At 41.7% G+C, this 19,796-nt stretch overlaps 1 non-coding gene across 1 annotated transcript; it reads right to left on the bottom strand.

Moving 5' to 3' along the window:
* Positions 1-8,147: 8,147 nt before the first annotated feature.
* TRNASTOP-UCA (transfer RNA opal suppressor (anticodon UCA)) lies at positions 8,148-8,234 on the bottom strand. Its single transcript has one exon. It is a non-coding gene; the product is annotated as a tRNA-Sec (tRNA).
* Positions 8,235-19,796: the final 11,562 nt, after the last annotated feature.

Below are 19,796 nucleotides of genomic sequence, written 5' to 3'. Positions count from 1 at the left end.
AGTTTCCTTCTGGTACCAACAGCAATTATCCATCATTAAATATAAGCTAAAGCTCCTGCGTTGGTTTTTTATTCCTTTCTTTCTTTGCTTTGTCTCTGTTCTTGCCTTTAATCCTATTAAATTCATTGGCCAAATTAGTCACTGTTACTGTTTTAAGAATAATTTCATAATTAACTAAATGGAAAAAAAAATCAGGTTGTTTCCAATTCCCTAAAACCCAAATCTTATCCACCCACTCCAACATCTGCAGATGGTAAGCACAGTATGTCTCTTCATTAATATCAGTAATGTTAGTTGTTAATATCTACACACAATAATCTTTTGATCTACACTGAAACTATTTGTATGGCCTAGTTCTGCACTCATTGCTCAGGCAAAACTAACTCCTGAATCAAAGAGAGCTTAGCTCAATTAAAGGCTACAAGGAAAGAGCTCTTATTTTGCTTTTGGCACTAAGTGCACTAGAAGAATCCCATAAGAAGTAGCAGCGCTATGGGGATATATGCCTTTGAATTCAGCAGCTGCAAGAAGGTGTCTCAGCTCTGTGAGTCAGCCCGGTTTCAGTAAAGCAACTACTGGTGGCAATATATGAAGAGACTTTTTTGTAGAGCCAACAAAAACAGGTTTTAGTAGGAACTGGTTACTTTCTGCTACAGTTTGAGTGTCTCTTGCCATTTCAGAAGGGACATAATTATACTGTGATAAAGTGTGAGAGATACTAAGGACTGTCTGTCTCAAGCATTCAAGAAATAAATCAACTTCTTCCCTAAAGAATGAGCCAAATCAAAATACCCTTTTTAATAGACCTTCAGCTTTTTTTAAAATAGATTTTAAGTCTTTGAGGCTTGAGCTTCCGAGCTTTACTCACAATAGGGAGCTCAGGAACTTATTTTGAAAACTAAGATGTTTGCAGAACCAAATTATTCTAGCAGCTGAGGCTTTAGGGAAAAAAATACTAAAACTCATTAAAAAATTATTAGCTATTTCTGTATGCCTTACAGATTTAGAATTACCATTCATGCCAGTTCAAAGCCAGAGAAAATATGTTTTCTGAAATATGGAACTTCTTTTTATAAGGCTTATCATTCAATTGTGAGTATTTCATACTTCTGCAGGCTTCTGCCCTGACTAGAGGGCCCTGTTAATTCAGGTTATTTTCATAATGGATAAGAATAGGAAGGGGATTGCTGTTGGGTTAGCCAGTTCAGAGACCTAGCTCCCTTCAGAAATGTTCTTTTAAGGAATGCTGCTGCAACCATTTCAGACAAAAAAGATACAAGAAAATTTGGTTTTCTGTGACAACAGAGTGGTGATCGCATTCATTCAGTGAAGCCTGAGCACACTGGATTTCAGCAGTTGATGGATATTCCCAAAACATGCTATTAAAATGCAGCTGTTCATTGAGAAAATAATACAATATTCTTGCATAAGTAAGGTGTGTCATGAGCAAATAAAGGGGTCATTTTTGGTCGAAAGCCAATCTGTGAATAAATGCTGGACAGGAGATTTCATCTACAATTTGATAATCTGCAATAAAGAGGCAAGACTTGAAGCAAGTGCAGCAATACACTTTTGAGAGTTGAAAACATGACTTGGAGAAAGTCTTCAAAATTATTTTCAATAGTCACAAAAATCAGTACCAGCAACACATACACTGAATTTAGTTAGTTAAAGCATCAGAAATTTCTAGGAACTTTTCTTCCTCAAAACAAATACCAACCCAAAAAGATATGTCATCTCAAAAGCAACTATGTATTCAATATTAAAAATTTCACAGGGACAGATTCTCATTTTCACACTGAGTCTTGCTATTGCTGTAGCAGGTCAGGAGTCTTCAAAACTGCCAGTTATACTCACTCCTTGTTTACGGTCAGTTTTAATTACTGCAATATGAAAAGGACCTTTGTGCAAGTATAGAGTGACTATATGGTATAGGTGCTGATCTGGTTGTTATCTAAAATAAGAAAACTGCTTGCTGCTAGACTTTTTATTCCTCTCCTTATTCATCACTGACTCACATTCCTCCAAGCATTTGGACCCAGAGCAGCGACAGCTCTGTGTTTTCAGTCTGATGCTAGCAAACTCTCAAAGGCTGCTATATAATAAAAATTTCACAAAACCTGGTCATGCAGGATTTCCCGTCCATGCGACAGAAGTGACTGTTCCCCTAAGACACGTGAATTTATCCACAAGTAAGTCCTTTCCAGCCTGGGACCCTTCACTGAGGTGGCAGGTGTGGTTGTGGAGCTATTCCTCAAAACTTTTTTTTATTCTGTTAATCAAATATGCATCAGTAAAAACTGCCGGCTTGGAGCTGCATTCTACTTACAGAAAAGGAAGATCGCTTTCTCTTTTCCAGATTCACATGGAACAATGGCTGGAAATGCAGTTACCGAACAGAGTAAGACTCAAAAAATAAAACACAGTTGTTTTAGTTACCACAGTAAAATGGGACACAGACTTGGCCATTAGGAGATAAGGTCTGCTTGTTCATTAATTTAGAGAAAGGCCTTGTCCAAAGATTGTACCAATGAATTAAAGCAATATGAACCCTCCAATGTGGTTTTAATTGCACAGGCACCAATGGAATAAAGGGATTCTTACCTCTAGGGCATAATCTACCTTTATTCCAGTAACTGCATCTAAGCTATGACTAAGCATTACTGTATAATTTTAATACAAAATAACAACTCAGACTAATCCATCCATACCTCTAAAAAATTATGTGCGCTCTTGCTTTCAGTTCATTCCCTGTCAAATATCAATATATAAAACAGCCACTTAAATTTTTTTGATAGATAAACCTTGCTTATTCAGACATAATATCTCCTCAGAGACCCAGCTTGCCAAGGTCATCTTACATGTATAAATTCCTAAGGCAGGGGCCATATTATGAATTATTAAGACTAAGAGAAAAAACTGCATTTGATTATTCGTTTTTCATTATTACATGCTATTGTGCTTCATACTTATCACCAGACCAGGGCAGATACATGAAAATGTATGCTCTTAATCTCTGAAAACATGCTTATCCAATTCAGCTCCAGATCAAAGCAGATAACAGATAATGTCAATTGAATAAATCAAAATATGATTACCTAATGTGGGGAAAACAGACTCCTCCTGACAACTATCAGCCACAAGGTCCCCAGTTTTCATCTACAGCAAGAATTTCTCAAGGTCTCTTTTTTGCCTTCAAAATCATGGGTTTTCTTGCCCAAGCCTCAGTGGGTAGTTGAAATGTTATTTATTTTCTCTCTTCCTCTAGATCTCTAATTGAAATCCACTCTGCTTGTGATACTTAATATTCCAATAACTACTGGTGAAAACCCCAGGAATTTTCAGGACTGAGCATGCAAATGACAATTAAAAAGGACATGAGGATCCTTTTCTGAATCATTCTCCAGAAGAGCCTACTTTTCTCTCTTGGTTATATCAGCTCTATCAATCTCTTCTTAGAGAGAATAGCCTAGAAACACTGTCCTTAAAGACACTTCCAGTGAGCTAATCCCTCTTTTTACAAATTCTTAATCAGGCAACAGACACAATTTACCTTCTAAGCTGCAAGGCTGTTAAATGCTCAATTCCTTTACGTAGCTGAAGAACTGGATACCATTCTTGAATAAATATAGTGGATTCTAGGCTCGAGCAAACATATAGACAGATGCATACAAAGGCACTTATGAGGGATATACTTGAGGTAAAAGCAAATAGAAATATCATCTGAAAAATGTATCTTTCTGCTAACAAAATAGGACTGTAATACCAGTCCAAAATGACTAATCTGTCTGCCAATGGCTCTAGTCCTTAGATGCTATTACACCTCAGAAAGTTGGTGAGTGGTTGCAAAACTTGGCCGATGGCTTGCAGGGGACCTACTGACAAATAAGAATTTATGTGATGATATTTATCTTAAATGTTGCATGTAACATCCATTTGCCTTCAAGAAGTATATGGGAAGCAGCTACTCTAAAGCTTTAAGCGTGCTGTGGGCTAGCTTCACTGCTTCCTGCATACATTAAGTTTTGTCAAGGTGGTGCCCTGGTTCCCATCTGAACTTCTCCATGGGCCGTGACATAAGCAAGGGGGATCATGTTCATGCAAATATAAAACTTCCTCATTTAAGACATTTGAAAAATGTCCATCTGAAAATCCACAAAGACATACATACATCCCTCAGGCCCACTGTTACTTTGAATCAGTACACAAGCTTTACCTCAACCACATAAGTCAAGAATAATTTTTACAGTATTAAGTTCACAACCTGGAACTACAGGATATAAATAATACCACAGGATAAAATAATTATACCAATAATTCTGCTATACATAGGAAGAGACAGTATTACAGAGAGAGATTTAGAACCCTTCCATTTAACTTTGGTACTTAACATTTCAAATCTAAACAGCGTTTTGAGGAACAGAACACACACAGGATGGCTAAACTTTCATTCGGTTAAAAAATATTCCACTAGCTTCCCCTTAAAACTACTGTGTAGCCATTCATTTCTACACAGTACATTTGTCAAGTGAAGGAAGAAGCCACCAGGACTAAAGTTCTAAAATCTGCAACATCTAAAGCAATGCTTTTAACGTCATGTCCAGAGAGAATAGATTGTTCAATACCCTCTCTTATATTCTGGGATTATCACAGCTCACACATTACAATTAAATCCATTTGTAGGCATCAAACCAAAAATGTTCTGACCTCAGAAACTGTCAGCCGCCTGCATCATACATCGACTTCTGTTTCTTTTGCAGGCACTTATTTCAAAGAGAGACTTTCCTCAGGTGTACCCAGCTTTAGTCAGCCAGACCGCCTTCACTTTTGAGTGCTCTTTAAAAGACAAATGTGGAAAATGCATGTTCCTTCCTCCTTTGCAGAGAATGGATTCTTTGAGGAAATGGGAGTATTAACTGTGATACAGCTACCCTTTTTTTTCAAATTCTTTCACAGAGAGATCACCGCTTCTGGGACCCACAGGCCCACATATTATTCACAGACCACACACTGGGAGGAGATGCACTGACCTCAGGTCTGTTACATCACCATTAGTGCTACTCCACCCAGGATCTGAATAGTTCATTTGGATGAAGTTTCAGAAGTTATCAAGAGCAGCCTGCATAATAAGCCACAAACTTGGACTGATTCAGTTCTGAAAGTCTAAACAGTACTCAAAGAGCCAAAGAGGTTAAATTTTCCTTAGTTTTTGGTTTTGGTGTTTTTTAAATTCATATTACAGATTCCCTATTTTATTGCTCAGTCCCAAGGAAATGAGAGAAAACTTTCATCTGCGCTCATGTATCTCATCCATCATTCAGAGGAATCATGCAGAAATCCCTTCTGGATGACATGGCCTCCTGAATTCTATGAACTGGAAGTGAGGCTCTGCCTTACGTGAGCAAAGAGCAGAGTCTCCAGAGCCAGACCGCAGGGCTCTCCTACTTCTTTCGTACAGCTGAAGCAACACAAAGCAAGTGAGAAATTACTAAGGATTCCTTCCCTTGACACAGGGGATCCTTTGGGTGGACGGATGACAGGGCAACCCCTTTTGCACAACAAATGCATGTCCTTCCCAGAAGGAGCCTGTCAGGGGATGTAAGCAACTAAATGGATTGGGAGCTGACATAATAATGCAAAAAGTCTTTGAGCAGCAGAATGGAGGACTGCAGCCCAGTCCTGAATGTGTGCTAAATTAGACTAATAACCAGACTCTCACTGAGAGAACAGAAAGAGATCTGGCTTCCACATTCTTCCCTCTTCAGATTTACTGAGCACAAACCCAGCAAGACTGAGAACTGCGCTTTTGGTTTTTCATTTCCCAATCTATTTATCCTTTCACGTGCCCATAGGACAAAGGGTGGAAGTAACAGAGAGGGTTAATGGCCTCACTACAGTTGACTGGTGTTAAAGCCAGGGCAGATGTGGGCTTTAATTAGAAAGCAGCTGCACATACATAAACCACAGCAATCTTAATCCAGAGAGTGACAGTGTGAGTACAGACCTTTTGCAAAAGCACATACCTTTAATCTGCATTTGTCTGTGTTTTTAGGGGGAAAGAGTTTCAGCAGAATTCTGTCCAGAAGCTCATAGGCGATAGAAGAAAAAAGTACATATATGTCTAAAAATCAGAAAAGGCACTAAGAATGTAAACAGAAAAGAGTAAAAATAACCACATAGATCAAGTTACTCAGCACCAAAACAGAGCAGTAAAGTTTTCCATTACCTTTCACAGAATAGAGCTCTGTCACTATGAGCAAGGCTCCAGCTGTTCTCTTGGCTTTCCCTTGGGCATTGATTACGCTGGACATCCTGTGAGCACCCCCAAAACTGGCAATTATAGCTAGAATATCCCAGCCCTTTAGGAATTCAGGTACCCAATTTGCTAGAATACTGCAGAGGAGCTGATCCTGAACATCAAGTTTACTCTGTAAATTTTTACCGTGGTCCACTGGGTAGAACGTGGAGGTTCCCTTGTTGGGAAGCAGATGAGTGCGCAGGAGGCAGTGCTGCCAGACAAGCCTGGCGCTCCCTTCACATCTGCAGGTAGCAGCAAAACCCCGCAAGCTGCTCCCTGACAACAGTATAAAATGGAGGTTACTTACTTAGGCCCGGAAAGTCCATTGGGTCTGAAGCCCAAAGGCTTCTTGATCCTATGTATATGCCCAAGTATTCCAGATAGAACAATTTTTTGGCACTTCTCAGTATCCATGGAGGAATGCTTATGTCCTGCCTCGTCATATGGGCTGCATATGCAGTGTAAATGGGTGCAATGCACTTTGTGGTGTCAGCTCCACTCAACTCTAAGACTCTTAACTCTCTAATGAGGTTTGAAGGTAGAGAAAAGGGCAGGTAAGCTGGGAATTTATATATCTCAACATATACTCTAGTAAACCATCTCCCTTTCTGTCTCGAGTGATTGTCCATATGCGGCCTTGCACTCTTAGGATGCTTTCTGTCTGAATTTCCCACTCCACCGGTGTAGATTACTTGGACAAGAAACTCCTGGACCTCAAAATGAAATACAGAGACAGTGAAAAGGACAATCCAATAAAGAATTACAGCAGCCCCAGAAGCTTCTGTAATAGCACATTGTCTAGTGGAAATAGAGAACTATATAGTGGCTTTGCAAATTGCATGCTTTCTGCAGGGAAAACTGCTGGGCAGCAGCAGCTAAGAGAGAGGAGTGAGAATATGTGAGAGAAACAGCCCTGCAGACACCAAGGCCAGGGAAGGAGGAGGAGGAGGAGGTGCTCCAGGTGACAGAGCAGAGATTCCCCTACAGCCCCTGGTGAAGACCATGGTAAGGCAGGCTGTGCCCCTGCAGCCCATGGAGATTAATGGTGGATCAGAGATACACCTGCAGCCCATGGAGGTTAATGGTGGAACAAAGATCCACCTGCAGCCCAAGGAGGTTAATGGTGGAACAAAGATCCACCTGCAGCCCAAGGAGGTTAATGGTGGAGCAGAGATCCACCTGCAGCCCGTGGAGGAGCCCACGTTGGAGCAGGTGGATGCCCAAGGGAGGCTGGGACCCCGTGGAGAGCCCACACTGGATCAGGCTCCTGGCAGGACCTGTGGACCGAGGAGCCCACGCTGGAGCAGTCTGTTCCTGAAGGACTGCACCCTGTGGGAGGCACCTACACTGGAGCAGTTTGTGAAGAGCTGCAGCCTGTGGGAAAGACCCATGCTGGAGAAGCTCATGGAGGACTGTCTCCCATGGGAGGGACCCCACACTGGAGCAGGGGAAGAGTGTGAGGAGGAAGGAGGATCAGAGACAAGGTGTGATGAACTGACAGCAACCCCATTCCCCCACTCCCTGTGCCACTGAGGGGAGGAGGTAGAGAAAATCAGGAGTGAAATTGAGCCCGGGAAGAATGGAGGAGTGGGGGGAAGGTGTTTTAAGGTTTGGTTTTATTTCTTATTACCCTATGTGGATTTGACTGACGATAAATTAAATTCATTTCCCTGAGTCAAGTCTGGTTTGCCCATGATGGTAACTGGCGAGTGATCCGCCTGTCCTTTATCTGGACTCATGAGCCTTTCATTGTATTTTCCTTCCCCTGTCCAGATGAGGAGGGGACTGATACAGTGGTTGGTGCTCACCTGTTGGCCAGCCAGGGTCAGCCCACCACAGTCCTTTTTGGTACCCGAAAGGTCGAAATGACCCACTCTGTTGCTAGACAGCTGCACGTTTGAAGCCTGCCCCCCAGACCACTGAGGGTCATCTGGGCCCTGCAGCCCCCCCACCCTTACCAAAACCTTGCTGCACAAACCCAACACAATAGTAGAGCCAAACAGGGATGTCCCACAGGAATAGGCACTCAGCTGTGACAAAGCTTATCACTTTTTCCCCACTGAAAAATCATGGTTGGAATTCAACACTGAGAGGAGAAGATGCTAGCAGAGCTGAAAAATCCGGGTCTTCCATACATTTCCATGGTTAAGTGTACGAATGTGCACAGTGTGAATGTGCACAAGGAAAATTAGTCAGAAAAAAAAAAAGATGTAGGGGAAAATCTTGTATGGGATCTACACAATGTCTAGGTAGAACTGCCTCTTTTCTAAATCCGTATTGGAGTCCATCACTTGAGTAACCCTGGTATACATACACAGAGACAGCATGATCCTCAGCTGAGAGATGAGAGCAGTCCAGAGCCTTGGACTCTGTTTAAATGCTACTGCCAAAGGATAGATCACTTCTGGCCTGGTTTGGTGGGGGAAGCCACTCAGGCACTGGAGCTGGCTGGGTAACACAGATGCCAAAGCAACAACATGGGATATGAACCAGAGATGCAAGAGACAAAATAACTAGTAATAAGTCTAATATTAGGTCTTTTTATTTTTCAGCTCTAATAAAGTGCTTGTATTTATATGTAGGCACACTAATGAAGGGCCTGACTTCCAGAACCACTGAGTCTCCAGCAGTATCTGTGAAAACTGCTATATAAAAATCTAGCTTCTCACAAGGGACTAAATATGCATTTGAATAGCTAAAGCTAGGCCACTGTTCTTAACAACGATGTCTCGACATTTTGATATACATACCATAACAGTTGGGGATGGTGCAAGGCTGATCATCAAACTGAAGTGGGATTACAATGTAAAGCCAGTATTAACTGTATAAGTGAAAGCCAAGGTTGGTAACCTTTTATGTGGAGGCTGTGCAGACTGAATATTAAAGGAGAAAAACTCCAGAAAAAAAACCTGACAGATTTTCTTTGCTGCAGCCTGTTGGGGAGGGGGAAGCAGAAGAAAACAGACGTTCAAAGAAAGGAAAAATGGGGGGAAGGAAAACGGGAAGCTAAACATTCTTTGATAGACTGATAGGCTTAAATAATTCAGGATGGCAACATTTTAAAATTCCTGGCAAACACTTGGGCCTGCTAGCTTGAGAATTTTGTCCCTGATACAAGGCAAAGTGCCAGAGCTACGGGGATTATTCCCCCAGAAGGCTGTAAGGTGTAAACCTCAGGACAGGACACCAAATGGTTCCACTCTCTGACATCTTCCTTTAGTGACTGATTCAAAGAAATAAAAAGCATTTACAAAGATTCTTTACCATGACTGGAGCGACAGTTTGGCCAAGGGAGACAACGAGAGACTACACCACCACCCCCCAATATTTACATTAAGCCATAGTAGCATTGTGGATCTATCATTTTATGACAGCCTTCAAGGCAAATTCTATACACAAATAATTATAACAGAGTAAATCTGGAGTCTGGGTGTGGATTTCATGGATTTGGTATTCCTGATGATTATTGTTACTGAGATCAACACTGAGCAGAAAACAACCTTCACGTTGAAGCAGAAACCAACCCTTTTCATAAAGGTAGATGAATCTGGAACTACTGATCACTGACATAGTCCTTATCTAGACCACTGCTTAATGAAGGTTATAATTCACCGTCCGTTTCGTTTGTGAATATGTACCACATTCCCTTCATTCCCCGAACATCCCGGTGATGGCTGCTGACATTTCTGTGTACAGAAAAGTAACTAGTAACATATTTAATACTTTGCAGCTTCTTCAACATAACAGCAGGAAATAGCCGTTGTGTGTGTCAGTGCTCCAGGGACCAACTGCCAGCACCTGATACAACGTGGGTAGACCTTAGAAGCAGTGCAGGAATTACTGGCATAGAGTGAATAATTTGTGAGTAAATTGCACTACCTCCAAATTAAATCTTTCTACCCCAATCTTGAGCTATAAAATAATGTGCTGCAGCTATTCCCTAACATCCATATTATGCTGCAGCTACTTTTTTGTGTATCTTCTTATATACAAAGGACCTTGAAGTGGGGAGTGATGGGAAGGTCAGATTTGTTTTGGAAAAGTCCAAAAGCTCTTCCTGCAGCACAGTTATTAGGAGGACTGTGAGAAGGCCCAGTGGCAATGATATATAGATAAACATCTGCATTCCTTACATACCACAATCATTTTTGCTTCAAGTAGAACTTCACACTTCCAATGCTAAGCAGATTGTGTACGTGTCAATTAGACACCCAAATTCTCTCTCCCCGTTTGGTGTCAGGTATCCATTTTATAAATTGCTTTTGCATTATGAAGAGCCACGACTGACTTGGGGATCCTTTCTTTAGATTTGTCAGAGCTCTCTTGCACGCTGAGCAAACACTTAGTCCCCCTACAATACTGTATTAGCTGACTCTTTAGTCAAAAAGTATTCCACTACCTTAGAGTTGCATTGCAGAGATCCCCAACTATTTTATGCACTGCCTACTTAAAAAATAAATAAAGATTGAATTACATTCCTGAGCCCAGGATCCTCTTGCACTATACAAATGTAAGTATTTAATTTGGCTTTCCCTGTTTATGTTAGTTTGTTTTAGTTGCTCTGTGTCTTACTCAACCACAAGAATGCAGTATAATTGGACTTATTCAGTACTGTGTGTCTTTGGTTGCTTTTTGCTTCCCAGAAGTAAAAAAAAAAAGGTTTTAAAAAGAAGGTCTAAAAGTGTTTTTTGTTCTTTAGTTGTGAAACTAAAAACTAGACAAACAACCAAACGAAATTTCATACCGAGAGCCTGCAAATAAAGGCATAGAGTTATAAAATGACCTGATTGTAGCGCTGGTGAAAGGAAGGAGATTGCCAGCCTGTAGAGACTGAAGTCTGCTGCTCACCCCTGCAGAAACATGTTGGAGATTAGAACCGTGTAGTATCCACTCCAGAACTCTCTTGCCAGGGTAAGTTGGTTTATGGCAGGTACAGGGGAGAAGAGGAAGACACCACACAATAGACAGCGGTGGGGTGACCTTCCCCGGGAAAGTTTGTTCTAGCATGCAAAAACTGGAAGGTACCAGAAACATGTCTCAGCTCCCACTGTAAGAAATGGAAAGACTGCTGTTGGCTGTAGAAGGAGCTGCCACAGGCACAGGAGAGGCTCAGGTGGTTGTCTCAGCGCCACAGTGCTTCACACCCAAGCAGCTGGACTCACAATACCAGTCCCCATAGTTCCTTCCGTGAGACTGTCTGTAGTGGGTGTCAGTAGATTCTAATTCTGGTCGAGTTGGTTGATTGGTGGCAAAAGGCTAGGAAATGAAAGCCTGAACTAAAACCCTACTTATTTTACACTGGTGTCTGATAAGGTTTCATATTCTCAATCACTAGGAACGCCATCCTGACAGGCCAGAGCCTGGCACCTAGTCTGAAGAGCAGCGCTCTCTGGCTGGAAGGGTTTGTCTACATGGAGCTTCTTGCAGAGTTGGACCATAGTGATTTAGGCAGACTGCCCTCAGCGTACTGGGAAGTGGTTGACCATACCCAAAAACAGGTCTTGCAACTCAGCAGCTCAAGCAAATAAACGATCAAAAGTTCAACACCTACTGAACTTTTTCTGACTTGCCATCCATCTCATCATTACATTAAATACAAATTAATTCCTTAATTTAGGTTTTTTAAAACCAAAAAGTTTTCAAATTACAGGCTGTATTTTTATTAGCAGACATTACTGGCAAAACACAAGAGGCCAGCAGGAGCATATTTGTTGCTGGTGTAAGCCAGTTCACCCCATTGGTTTCAACAGTACTATGCTATGTTGCACGTTTTTAGAAGCTGGCCTTGGTTTTGTAACTTAATTTAAAACAGTTAAATGCTTCTTTTTCATCTGAGCGAAAGAAATTTGCATCAGCATCAACATCTACTACACCTAAGTAATGACATTCATTCAATATCTACTATGCATAAGTAATGATGGTCCTCACATTCAGAGGGGATCTTATGTCTCAGCTTTCCTCCGACAGATTTCTCCTTGCTGCACTCAGGAGTAAGAAGCAGGTTTGGGGGGCGGGGGGAATGAGAGTGACCAGGTAGGATGAGGGACCATCTTTGACTCTGCAGGAAAGAAATGCTACTTGTATGTCAGGCTCCCATGGAAACAGGTGGTGTCCTGTAGGCCATCAAGCAGCAGAGGAATTTATAGAAATAACCCTGGCCTCATGGATCTTGAGGGGCATCAGTAGAGCTTAAAAGTCGCAGGGAGAGCATCTGGGACAATATGGAAGAAACTTTGAGACCAATGTTCTTTTGGTATCTTCCCTTAGATTCACACTAGTTTACACATACATAGTTTCCCTAAAAAGACATTGCGGATTCTCCTACGAAACATGGTTTGCCTAGCAAGATAAACTCTGCATAAGCAATCACTCACATCCAGTTTCACATCGAGCATGCCGACAGCTTTTCAGTGCAAAGTGCACGGTCAGGGTCGGGGCTGGAATGTGAAGTCGAGCCCTTCCCAGACACAGGGAGCGTGCCTGAGAGTGAGCCTAGCTGAGGAAAGTTTAGGGCAGCCCTGTAGATGCTTTTGGCTATTTCTACGAAATGTGTTACATGAGCAACAACCAAAAAGCAGCAGCATCCAGAGCAACTATAGTCAAATATTCATAAGTAGTTCCCAGTCTGGAGAACTTCTTAGGTTTTAGATGCCTGGTAAAGATGTCCCACCCAGAATCCCCAAATCAGTTGCCACATTTTAGAAGACTGCTTGCCTTATGCTGACTTCTATGCCACAAAGAGCTCTATCTAATCATAAAGAGCTCAGTAATTTTACTAAAACTGCAGGAATTTCAGATCTTCACATTTTATAATCATTTATAATGGAAAATTGGGTTGTACAAATATTTGAAATGAAAATTTATTGTAAGTATTGTTCAAGTGCTTGGTTGTTTATGAGAACTGTGAACAAAACTGATTCTATACTCAGTTTTAAAATGCATGTACAGCAAGCATTGCATTAGCAAATCAAGGAATAGCCCAAAAGGAGCAACATAAAGCAGAGGCACACCCTTCTGGGACAGAATGCAAAACAACACCCATAAGTAAGAAGTAAATAATTCCTCACAAATTTTATACCTTGCTGTTCTCTGTTTTGGGGGCCAATACATAAATATTTTGCAGGTGCCATCTGCTGGGGATGCAGGAAAATTAATTGTACATGATTTTCATGTAGTAAATTTGGAAACTATTCCTAAAAAACTCATAATTTCTTTACTTATGTTAGCTGTTGCAAGAAGAAAAGTGACCAAGGCAACTGTTTCTTCAGCATTTATGATAAGCCAAAAAGAAACAGGGAAAATATAGATACATGAATGTTAACATCACTGAGACAGCAATCAAAGCTGAAACAGCTTTTTAATTAAACCCTGATCATAAAACTGAGAAACCACTGATATCCTTGAGAAGTACTACATTTAAAACTCAGATTAGATGCTTACAGACTTTAGGATGTCATACTCCAATTGTTTATACAATGCTGCCCTCTAGCAGCATCGCTACAACAGAAAACCAGTCCCCGGGATTCGTGAAAGTTTTTCTCAGGACAGAGGTTGTCTTTTCCTTTAAAAAGTGTTTGCTGTTTGCCACTTCTATGCTTTAAACTGCATTTTAAAGCTCTTATTTTTTATATATTCTACACTAGTGTTTCTCGTAGCTGAAGAGAAACAGCAAAACTGGCTACTTACTTGCAATGGTGAAAGTTAAACATGTTTGGAGATAGCTGCTGCTTTACAAAGATGTATATACCTGACTAACCTTTGCCCCATTAGACTACCTGATTCCCTGATAATGCATCTGGGAATCTGGCTCCAGCCCTTTGCTTACTCAGTGCAAACTGCACTGTAAGAAAAACAGTCTGGTGCCAGTGAACTCAAGCAGGGGCTCTACATACTTCCAAAGACCTAGGTAATAGCTTGTCAGTTTTTCTAATGCTACATGTACAGGGCACATTCCAGTTCAAGGCTGGAATTATAAAACCCAACCACACTAGACCACACTCATGGCATCTGACACATCCTAATCCATTCTGCCTCTCCCACACGTCCCTCCCCGATAACTTGTGATCACCCTCTGCTGCTAACTCAATCCACCTGGGAATTAAGATGCCAATAAAATACATATTCATTGAAATTAAGAATTAAATCAGTAGTTTGTAAGGGCGGTTATAAGACAAATAGTTATAATTTCCTTTCTTCTTTGGCCTGGTAAAACACATTAAAATTCCCAAGCCCTGTGTTGATATTCAGGCCTAGGCTAGCAAGGCATCGAAGCATGTGTTCATCTCCAAGGCACCCTGAACAGTAACTCATACTGACTGCAGTGGTAAAGACAGACTTACAGACTTTTGTGAATGCCTTCCCTAAACAGAAGTTAAGATTCTGATCTCTAATTGAGTTGAAAGCCACTGAAAAAGGGCTGCGTTTAGAAAATCTTGTTCTAATTAAAACAAACCCAAACTGGCTCCAGACCTAAACTGGAGAGAAACATAATTAAATACTGTGATTAAATGACTTCCATGATTACAAAAAATACATAAGCCAAATTTTCTGTTATAAAAAACCCAAACCCACCTCAGGGAAAGCATGAGAAATGCTGACAAGACAATGAAGGTGAGCTGGCAGCCACCAGGCTAAGGGAGGCTCTTCAACTCCCTGTAGACCAAACTGTTCTTTGAATTTATGCAGAATTGGAAAGTTATAGCGAAGGCCAGGCATCAATAGAAACATACTTCAAAAGGCAAAGAAATTTGTGTTTCGCAGAGAATACTCCCTAAGGACCTAGCAAAAGATCACTGCTGCCATGTGAATTCAGTTGAGCTGAGGAAGCATTGAGAGGAAGACATCAGTAGGATGCATTTGGCTCCCTGCTTCCCTTCCTGCCATTATCCCAAGCTGAATTAGACTGCCATAGGCTATAGCACCCATAGGCTTGGTGACTCGAGGTGGCCATACTGACCTACATGTCCTTCTTACCCTCTCGCTTCTCAATGTCTTTTGTAGACAGCCCAAGAGGAGGGGGTATGACTATCAGGAAGAGCACATCTGCACTAGAAAATCTCAGCTGTGTATTTGAGGAGGCTTTGGTATTGCCCAAACAGAACAGCAGACTTGATCATTAAATATCAAACATTAAATAAACATACGAGGGGCGAAGGCATGGTAATATATCTGCCTTAGCGACACCAGGGTACTGAAATTTCATTTTACAGTAAACTGCTACATTGCATCTGCTAAGAACTTCATATTAAACTTAAAGCATCTCTACTAACCTTTCCCCGATAAACTTAAACCTTAGGAGGGGTTTAGAAGTGATGCTACTGAAAAGCATGGTGCAGGAGTGGAAAAATGTGTTACATGGAACAAATCAGTAGATTAAAACCACCACCTCTATTTGCCCAAATGTTCTTTTCCATTAACCTTAATACAGGAATCCTACACCACAGTCTTTGAGGCTGATTATGTGGAACTGCTTTTAAATATTACTTTTGTGTTTCTCTTTTTAACTAACCAATGGGACGTACTTAAAATACCATAGAATTATTTCCCTTGCATAATATTAGTAACAACACTTTCTGAAACTTTCAGCTTCTTGTCCACACCCAATTTGCTGAAAGGTCAGAATTAGATCCACTAGGGATTCATACTAGATATTTTTTCAGTGTGTTAAAACCGATAATTGTTGACCGGCACAGTTAAATCTCAGGTAGGATTCTGCAGGTCTCAGGCAAAATTCCTACTGTAGTCATGAGAATTTTTCTTTAGAAAAGACCACGGGATTAAACTGTTGAAGGAAAAGAATAATTTTACGAAGCCCTGCTGGCCAGTTTACACATCAGATGAACTGGTGTTGGAACTGGCAGGCTATTTGAATAGGAATGGAAGAACTATCTTACCCAGTCAGACCTCTGTTTCACCTCCTGCAAAGTCTTGCCTCTGGAAATAAAAAATTTGCATATTCTGAAAATACCTCAGAATAGCACTGAAGAACCTCAGATACGAAAATTACATTTGATCAAAAGAATGGTTAAATATAATCCTACTATAGTCCTAAATATGGTCCTACTGCAATATAAACTTGTCTTCAAGTACATGCTTCAGTGGTTTCCTGATTCAAATTATTCATGAACACAATGCTTCCTATAGACAGTACTACCTAAACTGGGAAATACAAAGCTTCAAGAGTACACGTAGCCACAGAAGATGTTTGACATCTTCACTTATAGGAAAAACACCATGAGGTGATAAAAATTCCACTGCCATGGAGAAATTAGATGCAAAGAGCTCTGAGGGAGAAAAGGTAGGTAGCAGCAAGTCTCTGGGGTGAAGGGAAATCTTGGAATGATGGTACACACCATGAAAGCTTACAGACATTGTATCTTATTCCTCTTTGCGTTTTGGTTGCTGTTGGTTTTTTTGTAAACTGGTTTTGGACACTACCAAATTTCCCCAGTTTCAAAAGGTACCACAAATCAGCTATAGATTGTAAAAGAAGCACACGCTTGGGCTCCAGTCTCGATCCTGGCATATTCTTCTGGGGCAGCTCTTGACACGGCATTTAACTTCTCTGCTCTGTTTCTTCTCCATTATAAAATTGCTACCCTACCTCAAAGGACTACTGCGATACCATTTTGCTATGCATACTTTCCCAGGATATTTAGGTAGTCTGACTGCAGGCAGCAGAGATATAAAAAGTATGTTTAAACAAGATGAACCTCTAAGCCATCCTAGCACAGAATCACTGCACTGGAGACAGATAATCATGATGAAAGAAGGGAAAGGCAATGCAGCAACTGCAATAGCAATTTTTCCCCACAGTCAACGTATCAGACAGAATGACACTGATGGGCCTCAGGCTGCAGCTGACTTTTAATGGAACCTTCCCTGATTTGCACACTTCTGAGTAAAAACAAGTCCAACAAAAAAGCCCTATCTCTTTCACAGGAGTCCATGCGCTTGGCAACTGGGCTAATCACAACTATGAGATAAAGCATCTTTCTTTTTTGTCAATGTGAAGCTCGTCTCAAGAAAGGATGTACCAATTATCTAACTCAACTTCTACACTGATCTGAAACGTATAAGTTTAGAAAGAATTATATGGATTTACAGCTGTACAATGGAGCAGAACCAGGACCATTCTGCTCACTATTTCCCCTAACATTCAGAATAAAACTTTTGGTAATGGAGTTGTTAGTATCCAGGAGTCAGTTGCTTGAACAAATATAGTAAAGCCAAATTGAATGCTTCATAGCACAGGAATAATTGTGGCTTTGGTGGCTGTTAATATCAATTTCTTACTATATTCTCTCACTTTGCTAAGGCAAACCTGCAATGCTTGGGCCAAGCAGATGCACAATGTATCAAATTAGTACCTTAGGGCAAGGAATACAATAAGATATTTCGTTATAAACTCGGGGAAGAAAACTATATCCTTGGCACACTCTGCTTTCAGACATTGCTGAGGCAATTCATTTCTTTATGTCTCATATGAGGATCACCAGAGGAAATCTCTGCAGCTCGTCATTAATCAAACAAAGCACAGCACAGAGTTAGGATTTTTAAAATGGTGCCAAAGGCAGTTGTGGAAAGTTGCAACGACAACTGATGAGAAACTCCGTGCCTAGATGGAGGGCAGGGTTGTGGCTTTCCTCTGGTTTTGTTTGTTTGTTTGTTTGTTTGTTTGTTTTATTATTTTATTTTTCACTGATTGTGGCAGAATCTGTATAGGGATCTCACAAAGTCTACCAGGCAGTCCTCTACAGAGAAGAAAACTGATTTTACGAAGAGTTTCTATTATACTGGCACCTTTCCTGTAGTTATACAGGATAAGGCTTATCCATCCCAACAGCAGGCTTCCAGCTAAACAAGTAAACCAAAATACAGGGCAGGAATATGGGTCTCAAATAGAGTAGGGTGGGATGAGCCACAATCAGAATGCACTTGGCAAGGGAGATGAGGATTGAAAGTGTGTTTTAAACACAAAGAAGAAAGTCCCAGACAGTAGGGCAGGAAGGGAAAAACCAGAGTGGAGAAAAAAAAAAGTGAAGACCTTCTGGTAGTGTGGTGGGTTGACCCTGGCTGGACACCAGGTGACCACCAACTGCTTTGTCACTCCCCTCCTCAGCGGCAATTTCACTCCTGATTTCTCTACCTCCTCCCCTCAGTGGCACAGGGACTGGGGGAATGGGGTTGCTGTCAGTTCATCACACCTTGTCTCTGATCCTCCTTCCTCCTCACACTCTTCCCCTGCTCCAGTGTGGGGTCCCTCCCATGGGAGACAGTCCTCCATGAGCTTCTCCAGCATGGGTCTTTCCCACAGGCTGCAGCTCTTCACAAACTGCTCCAGTGTAGGTGCCTCCCACAGGGTGCAGTCCTTCAGGAACAGACTGCTCCAGCGTGGGCTCCTCGGTCCACAGGTCCTGCCAGGAGCCTGATCCAGTGTGGGCTCTCCACGGGGTCCCAGCCTCCCTTGGGCATCCACCTGCTCCAACGTGGGCTCCTCCACGGGCTGCAGGTGGATCTCTGCTCCACTATGGACCTCCACGGGCTGCAGGGGCACAGCCTGCCTCACCATGGTCTTCACCAGGGGCTGTAGGGGAATGTCTGCTCTGTCACCTGGAGCACCTCCTCCCCCTCCTCCTTCCCTGGCCTTGGTGTCTGCAGGGGCTGTTTCTCTCACATATTCTCACTCCTCTCTCTTGGCTGCTGTTGCGCAGCAGTTTTTCCCCACCTTCTTAAACATGTTATCCCAGAGGCGCTGTGCCTGTCGCTGATGGGCTCAGCCTTGGCCAGCAGCGGGTCCATCTTGGAGCCAGCCAGCGTTGGCTCTGTCAGATGTGGGGGAGCTTCTGGCAGCTTCTCACAGAAGGCATCCCTGCAGCCCCCTGTTGCCAAACCTTGCCAAGCCAACCCAATACAGTAGATAACAGCAAATGTCTGTGCCTAATTGGCCTTAACTAGAACAGGAGAGATATACTGTAGCAATCCCATGTGAATCAGTTGTCAGCTCCAGGAAGGGGCCTTTCTTTTCAGGTTCCTGTCATAAAACAAGATATTTTGCACATTTTTGCACACTGCCTAGATAAACAGTACTAGCTACGGATCGCTGTACTCAAACAAGGAATAGACAGTGGTAATAATCAAGGCATTAACCTCAGGTTGCCCTATCCTATCAAACCCCGACCCTTACTGTTGAAACCATTCTTCAAGAACGTGTCCAGCTGAATGGCTTCAACAGTAGTTTATTAAGTTTATTTATCGTATAGTACTGAGCAACTGATTATTCCAAGATCCAGTGGACCTTATGTTTAGACATTTAGATTGGCATTTTCCAAACGACTGTGTTTGAATTGTCACCTAATATCAAACAAAGCATCTAGGAACGTACTACATGAAAGTCATCACAGAAGAAGGTTGATCTGATACCTTAAATGAAATGGGGAAAACCTTTTAAATAGCCCAAGGAACCCTTAGTTGTTTTGATTCAATAGATCCAGTTTAA

Source organism: Phalacrocorax aristotelis, chromosome 11, assembly GCF_949628215.1.
Source record: "Phalacrocorax aristotelis chromosome 11, bGulAri2.1, whole genome shotgun sequence".
NCBI lineage: Eukaryota > Metazoa > Chordata > Aves > Suliformes > Phalacrocoracidae > Phalacrocorax > Phalacrocorax aristotelis.
Note: the sequence above shows the minus strand (reverse complement) of the source record. Positions and strands in the feature narration are given on the sequence as shown.